Raw genomic sequence first — 20,634 nt, 5'->3', positions numbered from 1 at the left:
CAAGCGGGGCCTTACCGTTTCATGTCGTCTCAGTCTCTCGAAGGTGCTCATAGGTGTCTGATGATCCTGGCTTCTTGAATGAGAAACTGGCGCTGTATCAGACCATTCGTAGGGCCCGCGAGGCCCTCTCCATCGTCCTTCGAGTTGTTGCGCTTGCCGTGGCGCCGAGCATTGTTAACATCATCAACGAACATGAGTATTCAGGAGATGACTTTATTTTGACAGGATTGCAGTAGGGACCCACTAGGGCCATAGCCGTACATACGCAAGTGCCTCCTTATTATGTACAACTATATTTTTTTTGCTTCCTGCTATTTTCCTGACATCACGGTCCCACACCATTGTCAACCTATGTAGTCAATATAAACGAGAGAATTGCACAAGGTGCGGCCGACAGCTGAGACCAAGCAACTCGAATAGTATTTGTGTTTTGAGGCATGAGCACTGCAGAGGTTTTCTTGGCGATGATTTCGTTGTTGTTCAGAGGAGAGCAGGGTATTAACTGGGCGGGCTGTGGCCCATCTAGCCCAGGCCAGATATCCAGCCCATATTAAATTTCTCAAGATGAAAATGGCTAGCCTAGCTATACTTTTCTAAGGAATACCCAGGCAAGGTCAACTTGTTATTCACAATCCCACTGGGCTGCAAATCTTTCCTAGGAGGGATGCATTAGGCTTAACAGGAAAATGGGCTTTAAAAAATAATAAATGGGATGTACTTATAATAACTGGGCAGTAACTATAAAAAATGCACCAAACACGAAATTATTTATAAAATATTATTTATGGATTTTGAATATCTTAATTTTTCATTGTTGCACACGCAATGTTTCCTTGGATTTTTACGTAATAAAAATTTATATTTAATCTGACTAGAAATTTCAGGATAAAAATATTTCTGATACCATCAAAATGTGGGAAATTTTATTGAATTCTGTCTTGAACGGTTGGTTGAAATTATTAATCGTTGTCCTAGCTAGAAAATGGGATGTACTTATAACAAACTGTAAATGGACTATAGTAAATTCCATTAGAATTCAAAAATGGGTTGTACATTCTTACAAATCACAAAGGAGCTATAAGTTCTTTGCCACACACTTGTGGGTCTACCAAGCTGACGCGTCCGCTAAAAAAATAAGTTGACGCGTATGCAAGGCTTTGTCAACTTATTATATTCAACACACGGTTCTAGCAGTAGTGGCCGTTGGATGTCTATCCAACGAATGTCGTGCTTGTTCTTCAATCTCGGATATTCTAGCTTCGGCCGCCGAAAAAATGATTCCTCCCCCTAACATCTGGGGCGCACCATTTCGGAGGCTGACTTGTGGGCCTACTAAGTAGGCGCGTACCAAGGGCTTTGTCAACTTAGTCAATATAAATGATTCTAGCTTTAGTGACCGTACGATGTCCATCCAACGGCCGTAGTGCTTCTTCAACCTCTGGTCTTCTTGCTCCAGCTGCCCAAAGCAGCACCGGTCGTGCCGCCTGCTCCTTCCTCCCGTGGCCGGCTGTGCTGCCGCAGAGGCCTCACCGCCCCCATACTACTCCCACCGCTGGCTAGGCCATCCCTCCACTCCACTCACTCAAACCCCCTATTATTCTGCAGCGATGGCAGCCTCACACGGCAGTCGAACCAGTGAACCCTCGTACTCCTCTCCGCATGGGCATCCACTGTCGCGTCTTCCCCGGCTCCGCATCGTCCCCTTCCTAGGCCTCCGTAGTCCACCGCCGTGGTGCTCTCAGCACGACGTGGTCAATGTGGTCAACGACCGACTTCCATCGAAAGAGTACTACGTGGAGAGGCTGGCAGCTGGGTCCACGGTAGCTGCAAGGAAGTGCCTCCTTATTACGAGCAAAATAATTATTCCTCCACCTGACAGTAGGGACCCACCGGACGGGCCACCGTATTTCGTGAAAAAAACGTTTCCCCCCTGACTGCTAGGACCCACTAGACGGGCCACCATATTTCACGAAAAAAACGTTCCCCCCTGACTGCTGGGACCCACTAGACGGGCCACCGTATTTCACGAAAAAAAGTTCCCCCCTTTGTCAGCTTGGACCCACCAGAAGTGCCTCCTTATTACACACAAAAAAAATGAATACTCCCCCTGCTAGCTGGGACCCTCCTTGGTGGGAGGCTGACTTGTGGGCCTACTAAGTTGACGGGGACGGAGGGCTTTGTCAACTTAGTCAATATGAACGATTCTAGCTCCAGTGATCGTACGATGTCCATCCAAAGGCCGTAGTGCTTCTTCACCTCTGGTCTTCTTGCTCCAGCCGCCCAAAGCAGCGCCAGTCGTGCCGCATGCTCCCGCCTCCCGTGGTCGGCTGTGCTACCGCGTAGGCCTCACCGCCCCCTACTATTCCCACCACTAGATAGGCCCTGCAGCAACGGCAGCCTCACACCGCACCCGAACCAGTGAACCCTCGTACTCCTCTCCGCGCGGGCTTCCACTGTCGTGTCTTCCCCGGCTCCGTGTCGTCCCCTTCCTAGGCCTCGCCATCATCCACCGCCCTGGTGCTCTCGGCACGGCATGGTCAAGGAATGACTTCCATCGGACGTGGACTGTACGTGGTGAGGCTGACAGCTGGGTCCACGGCCGCGGCAAGGAAGTGCCTCCTTATTACGCGGAAAATAATGATTCCTCCACCTGACAGCAGGGACCCACCGGACGGGCCAACTTTTTTCGCGAAAAAAACATTTCCCCCAGACTGCTGGGACCTACCAGCTACATCTTCGCACGCAAGGAAGTGCCTGACAGTCGGGACCCACCTGGTCGAAGCATACATAGCGTTGTCATTCTGGTCGCGAACGTGTACGTACATACTGGTCGATGTAGAAGTGCGCACGTGTCGTAGTAGAGGCGCGCACGTAGCATGTACATGAACGTACAACGGCCAGGGTGCAAGAAAGTAAATACGGCACGTACGTACATACGGGCGGGGTCTCGAACGCATACTCGCGCATACGTATGGCCAGGGCTGGTGTACAGGGCTGGGTCGGAACGGAGAAACAGCGTCGTCGTCGTGTTCATGGGGAGCCAACCGGCTGGGTCGGAACGGAATGTGTTGTCTTGTTCATCGGGAGGGCTTGGACGGATCAGGCGATGGAAACGAGGCCTAGCGTACCGCAGAACGGAGGAACCCGCCTTGTGTTCGACCGGCCACGTTCGAAACATGATCCTGTTCATCGGGAGGGGTCTGGCGTACCGCAAAACGGAGGAAACGGACTTCTGTTGGACCTCCTATGGTCGAAACGGGGTCCTATTGATCGGGAGGGGTGTGGCGTACCGCAAAATGGAGGAAACGGAATTGTGTTGGAGCGCTACGGTCGAAACGGGGGGTGGGGGTCCTGTGAATCGGGAGGTGTGGGCGTACCGCAAAACTGGACTCCACGGGATAATGTTCATCTCCACCGTCAACTTCCTACAGCCTCCACGGGCTACTGTTCATACACCATCGACCTCCTACAGCCTCCACCTACGACTGTTCATCCATGGGCTCCTGTTCATCCAGCCTCCACCACGCGCTACTCCACCAGCTACTGTTCAACCCCCACTCTCCACGGGCTCCTGTTCAACCACCCCTCCACGGGCTACTGTTCCACCACCCCTCCACCGTCTACTGTTCATCCAACCCTCCACGGGGTCGTCCTATTCATCCATCCCTCCACGGGGTCCTGTTCATCCATCCCCAACCGGCTCGATCGATCGGGGTCCTGTTCATCCAGAGGCAACACCACGGGGTCCTGTTCATCCACCCCCACCGCTCACTGTTTATCCAACCCCCCCTGCAATGCTCACTATTCATCCAGAGGCAGCATCGATCGGCTTCAGTTAGCAGCAGTAGAAAAGGAATTGCTCGATCGGGTTCAGTTAACAGCCATCGATGGATCGCTCGGGTTCAGTAACGCGTAGCCTGGAGTGCAATCGCTCGGGTTCTGTTAGAGCCCAACGCCTCGCTCGGGTTCAGTTAGAGACCAACGCCTCGCACACACGCGGGTACGTGTACGAGAGAAACGCGCATCGCTCGACCCCGACCACCCACTGTAACCTGGAACACCATGATATTTTCCTCGCCCTCGCTTCTACGATGGGTTTTTCTGTCATGGACGGCCCAAAGAATGTCATGCAACTGCGTCTCCGGCCTGCCCAGGATGAAAATCCCATTTTCTGTTATGATTTTTTGTCATAGAAGTAGGAGCGCACCACATCTATGATGATATCGGGTTTTGTCACAATTATCGTCATAGAAGTGTCATAAGTATGAAAGAAAAAAAATTCGTTCGACCAAAAATGTCACGGATGTGTCTTTTTTTTTGTAGTGCTAGTTTGCGATCGTTATGCGTAGTTTCTCGTCTTAATCTTGTACTCGTAAGTTAGCCACCATACAATGCTTAGTCGCTTGCTGCAACCTCACCACTTATCCATTCCATACCCATTAAACTTTGCTACTCTTGATACCCATGGTAATGGGACTGCTGAGTCCTCGTGGCTCACAAATTACTACAATAATAGTTGCAGGTACAAGTAATGCGATGACATGACATGAGAGCAATATGCTACAGGGATATTAAGGTTAGGTTCGTAGGAATCCAGATTAAACCAATATGATTAATGCAAAAAGCAACTTTATAACAGAGATTAGGTCTTAGTGAATAACAGGGCATACATGTGAGTAGAGTTAAAAGGCTGACATGTTGGAGGCATGAAACAAATATGCTACAGTGCATGAACATGACATCAAAAGGTATATCATGGTAGTATATATCATGGAGCTCAAATAATGCAACATGGAATATACATAGGAGCAACAAGTTCATGGCATTCATCAAGACAAGATGCAAACATGAAATAGCAGATTCTCAGACTTGGTGAAAATCTGGGAATGCAAAACAGTAACATTATGATGCTGACTTTGGAGGCACATAACAACAAGCAAAGCAATTTTAATAAATATGGAAAGGTCATGATCATGTAGTAGGTATTGTAAGTGCATCTAGTGCCCCTTAGTGATTTTGGTGTATTGAAGACTTATAGGTTAAGGGACTAATATGTTTGTAAGTGTACACAGGCTCTATAAGTCGATGAGGAGTTTGATATTTATAGTGAAAGTTGACTCCTAAAAATGAATGTCTCCAGCTGAAGACTTTGGTTCTCCTAAAGACTTTGAAAGTGATGAAATTGGTGTGAACTTGAAGACTTGGATATTCATGCGAGGATTTTGAAGCGTGAAGACTTTTGTTTTCGTACTTTCATTTTCTCTTTCTTGAGTCATAGGAAACACCGTACTGTTAAAGGGGGTCGAGCTAATACTAAGAAACAGATTTCCAAGTGATTCTCATCTCAAAATCCTACACCTACCGAATCCTTTCGAGTGAAGCCATTGGAAATCTCATATCAGTTCAGTCAATTTCTTTAGTGACAGAGACGAAGATCTTCTGGTCTCTGAGGAATTTGTTCTGACTGAGGAGTTAGGAATTCGCCAGTGCAGATTGCCTACAAAGTGAGGAACATGATAGCCCTGAGGAATTCGAACGTCAAATCCGACCGTGGCTGTGCTACACGCTAGCTGTCCAAAATATCCTACCACCTAACGGTCATATCATTGAAGGGCATTTATGTCTTATCATGCCGGGCTGCTCCCTAGGCTTTAAATATCCGCCTCCTACAATCACTAGCTAGTTGGCTGCTCCGAGAGAAACTCACAGTTGTCAATTGAGAGCATCCTATCGTCCGAGGACTTTGAGCGAAAATCATCAAGTGAGGAAAACCCAAATCCTAAACCCAAACCTACAAACCCAAAGTGATTGAGCATCACTGAAGAGATTGTCCCTGTGTGGAACCGATGCTTTCTACCTTTGAGGACTGTCTATCCTCCAGAAGGTTAGGCGTCATGGTCTGAGCATCCAAGAGGAATTGTGGATTGCCGAGTGACCGAGTTTGTGAAGGTCTGGAAGTCACCTGTGAAGACTTACCACGAGTGTTGGGCGAGGTCAGTGTGCTCTTATCTCAAGCAAAATGCGGTGAGGACTATGTGTCCACGACTGTGTGTCCTCGAGTTTAAATACTCAGCCGCTCTAACCAGGCGTAAAACTGTCACAGCAGTTGGGACTAGTCTACCAAATCATTGTCTTCACCAAGCCTACTGGTTCTACTTCCTCAACCCTTTCATTTCCTCATTCATGTGTTGATTTACCTGATCATTACTGTTTGAAGATTTTGACTGAAGACTTTCTCTATTTCCTCAATCCAATTTCTTTAGTCACATTGTCTTCAGCCTACTTATCTTGTGTTTACCCTTTCTGTACTCTGTGTATGCCTTTCATTTCCTCATGAAGACTATGCTACTGCTCTGTTATGTTTATACCTGAGTACTTATTCCGCTGCTAGTTGTTCGTGACATAGGTATTTCCTCACCCTGAAATTCCTCGGTGACGAATTTTTAAAAATCGCCTATTCACCCCCCACTAGTCGACTTAACGCAATTTCAATTGGTATCAGAGCCAAGGTACTCCCTTGTTCTGTGTGATTTTGGTTTAACCGCCTGGAGTTTCAGTTATGTCGACTGCAGGTATGATCAAGGTCTCGGTTGGGTGTCCTACATTTGATGGGACGGACTACCCCTACTGTAAGAACAAGATGCGCATGCATCTTGAGGCAATTGATAACGATATCTGATATGTTGTGGAAAGTGGTGTTCCCTCAGTCACTCTGTCTGTGAATGCTGTTGATGTGAAGAGATTCAAGCAACTCGATTCTCAAGCAAAGAATATCATATGTGGTCATCTGAGCAAAGGACAGTACGGCAGAGTGAGTGCTTTGGAAACTGCTAAGCTGATTTGGGACAGGCTGTCCAAGGTCAACGAAGGAGTCTCCACTCAACGTGACTCCCGAGTTGATGTTCTTTGCAATCTTTTCAACCGCTTCAAAAGACTCGACAACGAAAATGTTCAGCAAACCTTCGATCGCCTCACTGACATCTCAAATGAGCTTCAAGCACTTGGTGCCACTGACATCACCGACCATGAGTGGTGAAGAAATTGCTGAGATCACTTGATTCCTCATTCGATACCCTTGCACTGATGATTCAAGAGCGAGCTGATTACAAGTCGCTTGCTCCCGCTGATATCCTCGAGAGGGTAAACACTCATGAGTTCTAGCTTGCTGAGAAGAGAGATCTCTATGGACCAAGCTATCGAAGATCACGTGCACTGAAAGCCAAGGCAGTCTCTGAGTCTGAAGGTGCAGATTCTGGTAGCAACCTTGGTGATCCTGAAGAACTGAGCCAGGAGCTAGCAATGCTTGTGAAGAAATTCCAAAAGTTCTCTCACCGCGGTCACTTTGGAAAGTCTTCAAGAAATGATGATTCCTCATCTCATGACTACAAAAAGAGAACTTGCCACAAATGCTAGAAACCTGGTCACTACATGTCTGATTGTCCTCTATGGGAAAAGGAATCAAAGAAGAAGAAGTACAAAGATGACGATTCCGATGACAAAGAAGAACAAGAATCTTCAAAATCTTCATCGTCAAAATATTCAAAGTCTTCATCTCACAAGAAGAGCAGTTCTAAGAAGGCTCGGGCATTCATTGGCAAGGAAATGCACTCTGAAGCTGAATCTGAGGATAATGTGGAAGAGGAGGAATCTGAGGAGGCAGACTTCGGTGTGGCAAGCTTAGCCCTCGCTACTGCGTATGTCAGCAAGTCCATCTTCAACACTGAAGAAAATGACCTCCCCAACTCTGCTGACAATAGGGTCGATGACTATGCTCCCACCTACTGCTTCATGGCAAAAGGTGCCAAGGTACTCAAACATTCCCCCTCTGACTCTAGTGAGGATGAATCTGATGACAATCTCAAGCCTAGTTATTCCAAACTTGCTAAAATTGTTGTTAAACAATAGAAGGCTTTAGAAAATATTCAAAATCTAGAAGACAAAAGCGATGACCTGTCGGTGAGGAATTGAATCGAACTAAAACTCTGATAGATAATCTTCAGAGACTTCAAACTAGGTTTGACAACCTTCAAAATCATCATAACACTTTTTTAACTGATCATGAGAAGCTTTCTTATGAATTTCTTTAGAGAAAGCAAGATCTTGAGAAGTTAAAAGAGAGTTATGAAGATCTTAAGAAGGAAAACGATTCATTGCTTGCTCAACAGATCAGTTCCACTCAAGAAGAATTTATTCCACCATGTCTGAAATGCATCGAGCGTGAATCTACTAATTCATCACCTGAATGTTCAAATGCTTCTATTGCTGCAAATTCTTCAACTGTCTCTGTGGTCACAAATTCCTCATCTGAGGATACCACAAGTATCACTAACAATAATGCAGGGCTGAAGGAATTGTATTTGACAGGCATATACAAAAGCCTCAAAGGGCATCAGACTCTTTGTGATGTGCTCGAAAAGTAGATCTTGAACAGGAACCCTAGGAAAGAGGGTATTGCCTTTGAGAGGAAACTCAATGCTGATGGGACCTACTAGAAACCTGAGCAGTATCCCAAAACCTCATGGGTTGCTGCAAAAGGACCCCCTGTAGATCCATGCACTCTATCTGGCTTTACTTGTGATTCTTCATATTCCTTTGATGAGTCATTTGACTCCGACTATAAATTGTTCAAGAATCGAAATGGTGAAGTATTTGCTCAATATATTGGAACTAACTACAGGAATGGTCCCCCTATGAAGAAAATCTGGGTTCCTAAAAGGTGCCTTGAAAATCTTCAGGTGAATGCCATCATGACACCACCTATGAAGAATAGGAACCCCAGATCAAATTCTTCATATGGATCCAAGTCCTCATATGGAACAAATTCTTCACATGGATCAAAATCCTTATATGAACATCATCGTGCTAACACTTCTATTTCGCAGGGAAAGTCTAAAGGCTATGAATATGTGCATTATTCTTCAAACCATTATGTTCATAAGTCCTCGAAGAATTTCTCTGCTTACTCATATGCTTATCCTAACCACTCTTCTGTGAAACGAAGTGCACTAGCTTCAATGCCATTTTTTTCTTATGGAGCTCGCAGAATGATGAACACTTTGCCACCCCTCCAGATGTGAGTGGTGAAGAAAAACAACTAATCTCTTATGCAGGGTTAGGTCTCCAGACAAACTTAATCGTCTGAAGAATTTAATGGAGACCTGAATGTGCTTGAATGGATGCAAGCTAATCATGACGAAATGAATCACTCATTTCTCTCGTCCTCATATTGCTATATCTATTACTGTTGATGAAATTGATATCATATTATTCACTGATGAAGTATATGGGTTCGTAAGTTGCACTAAGTCATCCACAGGATGAACAACCTAAAGCTACTGAATGGGTACTCGATAGTGGTTGTACAAACCACATGACCGGTGACAGGAACTTGTTGATGGACACTGATTTTTCACCATCTCATCTGAAGCATATCACCTACCTTGACAAAGGCAAAAACAAGGTGTTGGGTCTAGGTATGGTTGCGATCTCAAAGGATAGGCACATGGACAAAGTCATGCTTGTCGAGTCCTTAGGATTCAACCTCATGTCTGTCTCAATGCTTTGTGATCTTGATATCGTTGTCGTCTTTGACAAATATCGTTGCATTGTGCTAATGGAATCTGACAATTCCAAAGTCTTTGAAGGCTTTAGGAAAGGAGACTTGTATATTGTTGATTTCTCTATAGGACCACAGCCTGCCACATGTCTAGTTGCAAAAGCTTCAGAATGCTAGCTATGGCATCGATGACTTGGTCATGTTGGGATGAGGAACTTGCATACACTCGCGAAGAAGAAGTATGTCATTGGCATCAAGGGTGTCAAATTCCTCAATGATCATCTATCATCTTTGTGGGGCTTGTGAGGATGGAAATATCACCAGAGCCAAGCATCCCTCGAAGACTATCATGACCACTTCTCGTCCCTTTGAATTACTTCATATTGATCTCTTTGGCCCTACTCATTATGCCACATTCTCTAGTTCTGCATCATTATATGGCTTTGTCATAGTTGATGACTATTCTTGTTACACATGGGTGCATATCATCACTTACGAAAATGAAGTGCAGGAAGTCTTCAGACAATTTCCTCAAGAGCTTCTACTAACTTCGGTGTGAAGATCAAGCATATCAGGAGTGATAATGGGACTGAATTCAAGAACATTGGTCTCGATGAATATCTTGATATACTTGGTATTACTCATGAGTTATCTGCTCCCTATACTCCTCAGCAGAATGGCGTCGTGGAGCGCAAGAACAGAACTCTTGTTAAGATGCCTCGCACCATACTTGATGAATACAAGACACCATAGCGCTTTTGGCCTGAAGCTATTGATACTGCATGCCACATCATCAACAGGTTATATATTCACAAATTCTTCAAAAAGACCTCATATGAACTCCTCACTGACAAGAAACCCAATGTAAGTTATTTCAAAGTCTTCGGTCCTAAATGCTGGATTAGAGATCCTCACCATCACTCTAAATATGCACCGAAAGCACATGAGGGTTTTATGCTTGGTTACGGAAAGGACTCGCACACCTATAGAGTCTTCAACATCAATCATCACAAGATTGTTGAAACCATAGATGTGTGGTTCGATGAAACTAATGGCTCACAAAGAGAGCACCTGCCTCCTGTGCTAGATGAAATGTCACCTGAGGAATCCATCAAGTTCAAAGCTACTGAGGATATCATCCCTACCAAAGAATCCGCTGAAGAAGTCATTCCGGATCGTGAAGAAAATTATACTGGTGCTGCTAAAGAAAATGGTCCTGAAGAAATTGCTGGGCCTAAGCAATGTTGTCAACGCACCAGGTCCTCTCACGCGCTCAAAAGCTTCACATTTATCTAACTGTTGTTGGCATTTTGCATTTGTCTCTATCACAGAACCCACTAAAGTTAATGAACCATTCATGGAACCTGAGTGCATTCAAGCCATGCAAGATGAATTGCATTAATTCTAGCTCAACAATACGTGGGAGCTTGTCAAGCGACCAGACCCACGCAAGCACAACATCATCGGTTCCAAATGGGTCTATCGCAACAAACAAGATGAAAATGGCCTTGTGGTGAGGAATAAGGCTCGTCTTGTAGATGAAGGCTACACACAAGTTGAAGGAATTGATTTTGATGAAACTTTTGCACATGTTTCTAGACTTGAGGCTATTTGCATATTGCTTGCTTACGCTAACCATCATAATATCATCTTACATCCAATGGATGTGACAAGTGCATTCCTCAATGGTAAGCTTGAGGAAGAAGTATATGTTGCTCAACCACCAGGTTTTGAGGATCCAAAATTTCCAGATCACGTATACAGACTCAACAAGGCCCTCTACGGCCTCAAGAAAGCACCTCGGGCATGGTATGAGACACTGAAGGAATTCCTCATTAAGAAAGGCTTCAAACCTAGTTCACTTGACCCAACTCTTTTCACCAAAGCATATGATGATGAATTATTCGTGTGCCAAATATATGTTGATGATATTATCTTTGGCTGTACTAACCAACATTACAGTGACGAATTTGTCTATATGATGAGTGAAGAATATCAAATGTCTATGATGGGAGAGTTAAAATTCTTCTTAGGTATTCAAATTCGTCAACAATACAATGGCATATTCATATCTCAGGAGAAATACCTCAAGGATGTGTTGAGGAAATTCGGCATGGAAGATTGCAAAGGTGTCAAAATCCCTATGCCCACAAATGGCCATCTATGCACTGATGAAAATGGTAAAGACTTCGATCAAAAGGTATACCGCTCCATGATTGGCTCTTTATTGTACCTATGTGCATCTAGGCCGGATATTATGCTTAGTGTTTGCATGTGTGCCCGATTTCAAGCTACACCAAAGGAATCACACCATAAGGCTGTGAAGCATATTCTTCGATATCAAGCTCACACACCAACACTTGGATTATGGTATCCCATGGGCTCTTCCTTTGATCTCATTGGATATTCGGACTCTGACTATGCTGGTGATCGGGTGGACCGCAAGTCAACGTCAAGCACTTGTCATTTCCTCGGACGATCCTTGGTATGTTGGTCCTTGAAGAAGCAGAACTGTGTATCACTCTCTACTGCAGAAGCTGAATACATTGTTGCTCGATTGCTATGGATGAAGCAAACCCTCAAGGACTATGGCATCAATGTGAAGAATGTGCCACTCTACTGCGACAATGAGAGTGCTATCAAGATTGCTCACAACCCAATTCAACACTCGAAGACAAAGCACATCCAGATTCAACATCATTTTCTTCGTGACCATGTGTTGAAGGGCGTCGTCTCCATCGACCACGCAAATACTGAAGACCAGCTGGCTGATATCTTCACAAAGCCCTTGGATGAGAAGAGATTTAGCAAGTTGCGGTGTGAGCTAAATATCTTAGAATCTTCGAATGTTCTTTGAAAAGGACACACACCCTAACACTTATGCAAACTTGATGACTTAGATGTGCAACACACGGAGTAACGTTTTTCTTCAATCAATGAAGACTAACCCTCTAAGTGTGAAGAAATTAATGAAAAAGTTGATTCTCAGAACCCTACAACAATTGTACGCGGTGTCTGAAATCTTCATTCTTATACGGTGGGTTACGCAACCAACCAAAAGTTAATCTTCAATCTGAGTTCTTTTTTGTTTTTTGAAATTCCTCAGCTTTTCAATTTCTTCAACTTTGCATTGTCTTCACTCTTTCCGTCATTGTTCTTTATTGACTATATATACTTGATTTTATGTCCTCTACAACATTCACTTATTGCTAATTCTTCAAGTTGCCTTTTTCTGCTAAGTGAATGTGATCGGACCCTTTCCCCTCTATGGTAAACTCAACCCAGTCTATTCACAAATTCTTCATGTGCGTTCTATTTGAAAACCGTTCAAAATCTTGACTGTGTCCTTGTTAGCCGAAGAATTTGCGAACAAAACTTTAAAATATTCTTATCTGAATTTTCGGTGTTTGCCGCTCAAACCGTTACACATCCCATGATAAGAGTTATCTCTTCACCCACAATCTAACATGATCTCCACCACATTGTACATGGGTGACACATGTCACTAGGATGAGAAGGGTCAGGGGCATGTTCGTCCATTTTCCTTGGGCAAGCGGTTTTTCACCTCGGCTATAAATACCCCTCACCCTCCTCTGACTGCATTTACCCCGCTCGATCTCACTCCCCTCGCTCGAGCTCTCAAGCCCTAGCACCGCCGCTACCTTCATCGTCACCGGTGAGGAAGAGCTTTACTGCCTCGACCTCATTGCCATCGTACTCACGCCGGCCGCGGACATCTTCCCTCCGCCGCCGCCATAGCTGTCTTCCTCTGCCGAGTTAGGGCGTCGATGATCTGGACTGACGAACTTCTTAATCTACACTCCTAGTTTGTCGTGTTCTGTGACAAGGGTAATTAAAAGTTACTTTTACTACCTTTGTTGATACTGATGATTTTCATAAAATCTTCAAAAGGTGTTTATTCTTAAACTTCCACACTCTAAACACCTCGCACAATCATCTATTCTTGATCTGTTTCTCTAAGTGATGTTTTTCGTCAAGATTCCTCAATTGTGTGAATTTCACAATCCACACAACTCTGGAACCTAAGTAATAGAGGCGGAGGTGTCCCGTCTTTCGATGAGATGGTGGATTTCGCTTTGGTGGAAGTCGACTTTGACGATCCGACTACGAACGTGCGAGGACGTCGCGCCTTAGCAATCGCTAAACCAACTCCGAGAGGTTATTGACCACGCCGGAGCACGATCAACCTGACCACGAGGGTCTGTTTCCTGCGAGCAAACGAAGAACAAGCAAGAAACTAAGATTGCAATCTGGATATTGCGAATATAAGATGAAAGCTTTATTGATCAAGGTGGGGTTCTGTGACGCCTTTGTCTGGTCGTTGAACACAAACGAAGTACGCGAAGTTGCAGCTATGGCGAACTTTTAATCTAAACAAAACCCAAGGAAAAGCTAATAGATGGATCTACTTATATAGGAGCAAGGGGTGGCGGCCAAGGAGGTGGGAGGACGTCCCAAGGCAGCCTAAAACTAAATCTAGGTCGTACAAGGCCAATGGGCCCAAGTGGAGGTGATGCAACACCTTTGGACTTGTAGTTTGACTCGGATTCTGCTGCAGCATCAGATTGTTTCGTCCACAACTCAACGCTCCGGACGAATTTGAAGGTGATTCCAATTGGGATGGAAAGTGCACGAAATCTAGTTTCCAACAAAAAAAGAATCACCCAATTCGGAGTCCGTATGAAAAACTTGTGTGCGTTTTGAGTCAGGTATGTCTGTGCAGTCCGAATCTGAATCCAGAACGTGAGAGACTTGGACTCTATCTTCTCTTGGGCCAAAAGTGACGTGAGAGAACTTTTTGGACAGCAAATAAACATATCTTTCTTCCTTATCTTCATATGTGGATTGTACAAATGTCCCATACACCTGCAATTAGACAAAACACAAAAGTGTGTGAAGTATTTTTGTTCTGGATAATATAAATAGATTATTGAATAGTTTGCACTAGAAATCACCTGACAAATATGCATATATGCAATATTTTTGGTCATATCCAAGGTAGTCATGTCCTCATCATCCTCCCCTTCTTGAAAATAAAGCCGTCCTCGGCGTTGCTTAATCTGAAATGTGGCTAACAAAAGAGACAAGGTGTACATGTTGTATATGTATATGTCATTCATTTTTACTTCCCTTGATTTTTGCATATATGACACATGAATAGATGAGTAACTTGCATAGTTCATAAAATCTATAGCCAAAAAATTAGCACAAGAAGTAGAAGGCATGAAAATATTGCAACTCAGTTTGCACATATAAGTGAAGCTCTTATTCATTTCAAAAGATTGACAATGTTCATCATTAAACCATCACAACATTGGTGAATAAACCTTACTTGCATCAAATTTACATGCTACAACATGCTTAAATAAGCAAACATGCAATAAGTCATTCAACACAGAATCATCACCAAGATTAGAGGTCATATCAAAATGATTAAACATTGGTTCTTTTGCATCAATAGTTAATTCAATGGGTGCACTCAAAATTGTTGGTATTTCAGTTGTTTGATCACATGGCAAAGTCAAATTATCAACGTAGTCCTCTAAAATAGGTGGTGTGATCAAAGTAGTGGGTAGCTCATCAGATGGTGCATTCAAATTGACAAGGCATTCATCATTCTCATGTAGAGATGGAAGATCAGTACCTTTTTCATTACCTCTTATGATCAACTCAGATGATGTAGCCACTCTCGGGGGCGATGTGTCACATGGTGGAGGTGATGTAGTCCTGACAACAACGGATGTGGTTGTCATAGTATGCTTAGTAGTTGAAGGAACAATCATATCAACTCTTGGAATGTGCACCGTGCGCTTGTTCTCCTCGTGGCCAACACGTCGTTTTATTTCCTGTTCAGCTTTGCAAGCAAGATGAAACAAATGGTCCATAGGATAACACTCTTCATGAATTAGTATCTCTTGAATATCACGGTTTAATCCTCCCCAAAATCTATCCATAAAATCATCTTCACTTTCTTCTAAAGAGGAATGCAACAAGGTAGTTTGTAAATCATCATAATATTTTGTTACAGTTTCACTACCTTGTTTTAAGTGTTGCAACTTCTTAATCATGTCACGAGTATAATAAGCAGGGACGAAAGTATGTCGCATGGCAAGTTTCAAATCATCCCAAGTAGTAGGTATATAATCAGTGTGTAACCGACAATATTCACTCCACCAAACCAAAGCAAAACCAGTGAAAGAACCAACCGCAACCTTAACCTTTTTATGTTCATTGAAATTATGGGAAGCAAATATATTTTTTATGTCGAACTCCCATTCAATATATAAAGCAGGTTTAAAACGGCCATTAAATGGTGGTATAGATACATTAACCTGATCATGTGCATTTGGATGTTTGTGCACCTCTCGTGACGGTTGTGGTATTTGCAAAGGTGGTGGCACGTCTCCCGCGATCGACAAAGCCCATGAATTGACTCTGGATCCTGTCATGATTAGTAGAACAAGAAACAAAAACCAAAAAATAATGTTCCTATAACTACTAGGATGTGGTGGTAAAACGCTCACAGTAAAGCAAATATCAATGTCTTACAAGTTCTTACCATGCAGCAGGCGGTGATTGGCAACCAGCGGTGTCAAGTAACTCCGAATATTGAGTAAAGCGATTGCCAGGGTAGCGTACGTATACACGGTGTAGAAATATGTGGAGCTGGGTTGGCTATATATGGTAGCAAAAGATTAGCAATAATCAATTCAAAGATGCAATGTTGAATAAACGCTCAACGACGGTACTGTGCTGGTCCTAGGCTAGACCGGACTAGAGACGCGAGCCTAGAACACTAATGAGGTCACGGCGTAGCACAACTAGCATCAATGAAGGATACTAAGTAGCTCTTGACAGCAAGATATAAGTGAGGATCACAACGACAGTGAAGATAATGATGAAAAACAACTGCCAAACAGGATATACAACAACTCTCTCTCCAACTTTCCTCTTGAAAAGTTTGAGACAATTTTCTGATAAATTCTTTCTAAGAATGCTACTAACTCAAGCTTTCCAATGCGAAAAGAATCACTCAATTCCGAGTTGATATGAGGAGTCAAAGAATTCTAAAACTGGCCTGAAAAATTGGAACAAGTTGTGTTCACGAACTTCGGAGGGCAAAAAGACCTATTTAGAAGCCGATTTTGAGGTGTCAAATATTGAATTAGCTTCTGCAACTATTTAGATGCGGCTCGTCTCTATCTTCAATTTGAGTACTCACGGAGCCAAAACTGACTTCGTATGAGGAAGATACACTTGTTTTACTGAACAGTGCGCAAAACAGATTCCAATCCGAATTCAGGTACGAGATTGATTCTAGATAGATCCAATTTTTTTTCCTCTTTTTTTTCTCACGCCTTTTTTTTCTTTTCCTTTCTTTTTTTTCTCTGACTCTTTTTTTTTACTTTTTTTTCTCTCTTTTTTTCTCCCTCTTTCCAAAACAAACTAGATAAGATGAAGATTGGATCAAGCGAAGATGGGAACGATCTCAACTATGATTATGACAATGAACGGTGGGTAGCACGTGGAGGAAATTGATGGATGGGTGGTGGACAACGGAAGGGATAATGATGCAGTGGCGACGTGACTAATGTGAACAGAACTCGAAACTCTAAACGACCTAGACACTAAGACCAGCAATGCGACACGACGATGCAACCGATAATTCAACTATGCAAGCAATGAAAAGAAAATTGCAAAGGCTCAGACTGGCTTGGACAAAGGATGAATAGATCTAACTCTTTTTTGTGGATTTTTCTTGGACAATAGGTAAGAAAATAAATCTAATCTGGGAAAACTGGAAATTCTCACCGAGCAACCTGAAAACTGATACCACTTGATAGAGGCGGAGGTGTCCCGTCTTTCGATGAGATGGTGGATTTCGCTTTGGTGGAAGTCGACTTTGACGATCCGACTACGAACGTGCGAGGACGTCGCGCCTTAGCAATCGCTAAACCAACTCCGAGAGGTTATTGACCACGCCGGAGCACGATCAACCTGACCACGAGGGTCTGTTTCCTGCGAGCAAACGAAGAACAAGCAAGAAACTAAGATTGCAATCTGGATATTGCGAGTATAAGATGAAAGCTTTATTGATCAAGGTGGGGTTCTGTGACGCCTTTGTCTGGTCGTTGAACACAAACGAAGTACGCGAAGTTGCAGCTATGGCGAACTTTTAATCTAAACAAAACCCAAGGAAAAGCTACTAGATGGATCTACTTATATAGGAGCAAGGGGTGGCGGCCAAGGAGGTGGGAGGACGTCCCAAGGCAGCCTAAAACTAAATCTAGGTCATACAAGGCCAATGGGCCCAAGTGGAGGTGATGCAACACCTTTGGACTTGTAGTTTGACTCGGATTCTGCTGTAGCATCAGATTGTTTCGTCCAGAACTCAACGCTCCGGACGAATTTGAAGGTGATTCCAATTGGGATGGAAAGTGCACGAAATCTAGTTTCCAACAAAAAAAGAATCACCCAATTCGGAGTCCGTATGAAAAACTTGTGTGCGTTTTGAGTCAGGTATGTCTGTGCAGTCCGAATCTGAATCCAGAACGTGAGAGACTTGGACTCTATCTTCTCTTGGGCCAAAAGTGACGTGAGAGAACTTTTTGGACAGCAAATAAACATATCTTTCTTCCTTATCTTCATATGTGGATTGTACAAATGTCCCATACACCTGCAATTAGACAAAACACAAAAGTGTGTGAAGTATTTTTGTTCTGGATAATATAAATAGATTATTGAATAGTTTGCACTAGAAATCACCTGACAAATATGCATATATGCAATATTTTTGGTCATATCCAAGGTAGTCATGTCCTCATCACTAAGTCAAAGAATGCGTAGTGAAATTCTTCAAGACATATCTGGTAAATTTCCTCAAACTTGTTTCACTTGCAAAAACTTCGAGAACGCATATGACCTCCCCAAATTCTTCGCACCTATACTCTGTTCAGAGGTACACATGTCTGTTGCTGAATCACTAGGTTCTCATCAACTTAACTCATTTGCAGCGTTCCTTGAAGAAAAGATGGACAGTTCTTTAGAGAACTCAATAGTTCAAAATCCTCAGCGGAAGAACATGGGAGATGGCAAAAGACCTCAGAAGGGAGGAAAGAAACTCGCAGTCAACACAGCTTTTGAGATCCCTGTAGACATCTATGCAGGGTATTGCACACCTGATGTGGCAACTCATGGACAGGAGACAAAGAATGAGCACAAGGTGTGCATACAGAAAATTGAACGAAGATGGGCACGGGAATGGAGGGAGTACATATATGTTACTCCAAAATACATGAAGAAATTTGCTCTAAACCCTCCTTGCCCAAGACCTCCGTTGGCACCGGGCCAGCGTGCTGATCCTACTAGCATCAAACGCAGTGAGGATTATGCTGATGAATGGGCCAAGCGGCAAGCCAAGTTGGCCAAATAGGCCAAAGAAGCAGTGAGAAAATTCAATGAAGACTCTGCTGCTACTGCTGCTGAGGCCTCTACAAGCAAGAAGGCTATGCCTAAGAAGCCTGCTCACAAACCTCAAAGCTCAGCAGTGCCCTCACGACAAATTCCTCAAGCTGCTCCAGTTCCTCAGGTTGCAAAACCCTCAGCTCCTCCGGCTAATTCCTCAGCACGTCTGCTTCTCGCCACTTGCCAAAGGACCACAGGCATCTCAATTGCCTCAGGAGTTTCTGCAAGTTCTTCGGCTCCTCCTCTATCTTCAAAAAAACCCACTTTGCTGAAGACCAAGGCCACTGCTGGACGAGGCACTAGGCCAAGTCCTCACAAGAAGCAAGTTGCCTTCCAAGTATCGTCTGATGATGATGAAGTTGATGATGAAGAATTGGCCGAAATCATCAAAGATAGACAGCTAAGGGCCGCTAGAGCCAAGGGAAGTGCGGTGCCCCTTGTATTGGACCCAAAGAAGATCCTGGACTTCATTGAACTCCGGCACAATGACCCAAACACTCCTTTGCCAGAGTTAGACCTCACACCTGGTCAAAGTCACCTGTTGACGGCTTTCATCTCTGAAGAGAAATGGAAATATGAACAAGCCAGGACTGTGAAGAAATCCCAGTACAATAAACATCATTATCTGAAGGATAACATGCTCATGCTATCGCCTGAACAACTCATCGCTCTGCAAGCTGAGATCAAAAAGCTCAGTGATGAATTTGATGCCTACAAGGCAGAATGGCGGGGAGCCAAAGTCAGTCAAAATGGCGAAAGGACTCACTTCCAATGTTGCTGATCCAACGCACATTGAAATTCCTCAGGCTGAAGCATCTGCACAGCCAACTGAAGAACATGCCAGCACCGTTGATGAAAATCAGGCTGTTGATGAATCTGCAAGCACCAGGACTGAAGAAATTCTAGCCGCTGAAGAAATTGCCAGGGCAACCACTAGTGTTGCGCCTAAAGAACAAGTCAGGCCAGTTGAAGCATCTGAAGCTGCGCCTGAAGAAACTGAACAAGTTATAACAACTGCATCAGTTGTGCCTGAAGAAATTGCTCCAATTTCCTTTGCTCCTCCTGCACCAACACCAAGTCAAATTCTTCCTTCCGCTTTGGAAGTGAAGAAAACAAAGTCTGCGAGCGAGCTGCACTGAAGAAAAAGAAAGCATATACTTCCTCAGAATCTTCTGCTCCCAAGAAGGCAAAGATTTTGACAAGCTCTCTTGAAAATCTAATTGATGTTGTTCCTCTCTCAAGCACGCCATCAAAGTAAATCATTCCTTTTGGTGAAGATTATGAGATTCCAAACGAATCTGATGAAGAAAATCCTTCTGCTGCTTCGACAGAGCAGATGGATGAAGAAATTGAGGTGGACACTATCACATCAACTCCTCTGGTATCATCGCCAATGCCTCAGTTCCCAGTTGAAGAGGCAGGCGTTGAAGAAATTGAAGAAAATGAAGACATGGACACTGGAAGCACCATGCATGTGATGACTTTTGGGAAAGTCAGGACCCAACTCTCCTTTTTCATGCCACTGCAGAAACTTCCTCAGTCCCCAGTACCAACTGAAGTTCAAATGGGCTCTGATGAAATTCACACCGCGC

Source organism: Triticum dicoccoides, chromosome 4B, assembly GCF_002162155.2.
Source record: "Triticum dicoccoides isolate Atlit2015 ecotype Zavitan chromosome 4B, WEW_v2.0, whole genome shotgun sequence".
In the NCBI taxonomy this organism is placed as follows: Eukaryota; Viridiplantae; Streptophyta; class Magnoliopsida; order Poales; family Poaceae; genus Triticum; species Triticum dicoccoides.
The sequence above is the reverse complement of the archived record's forward strand: the minus strand, read 5'-3'. Positions refer to the sequence as shown.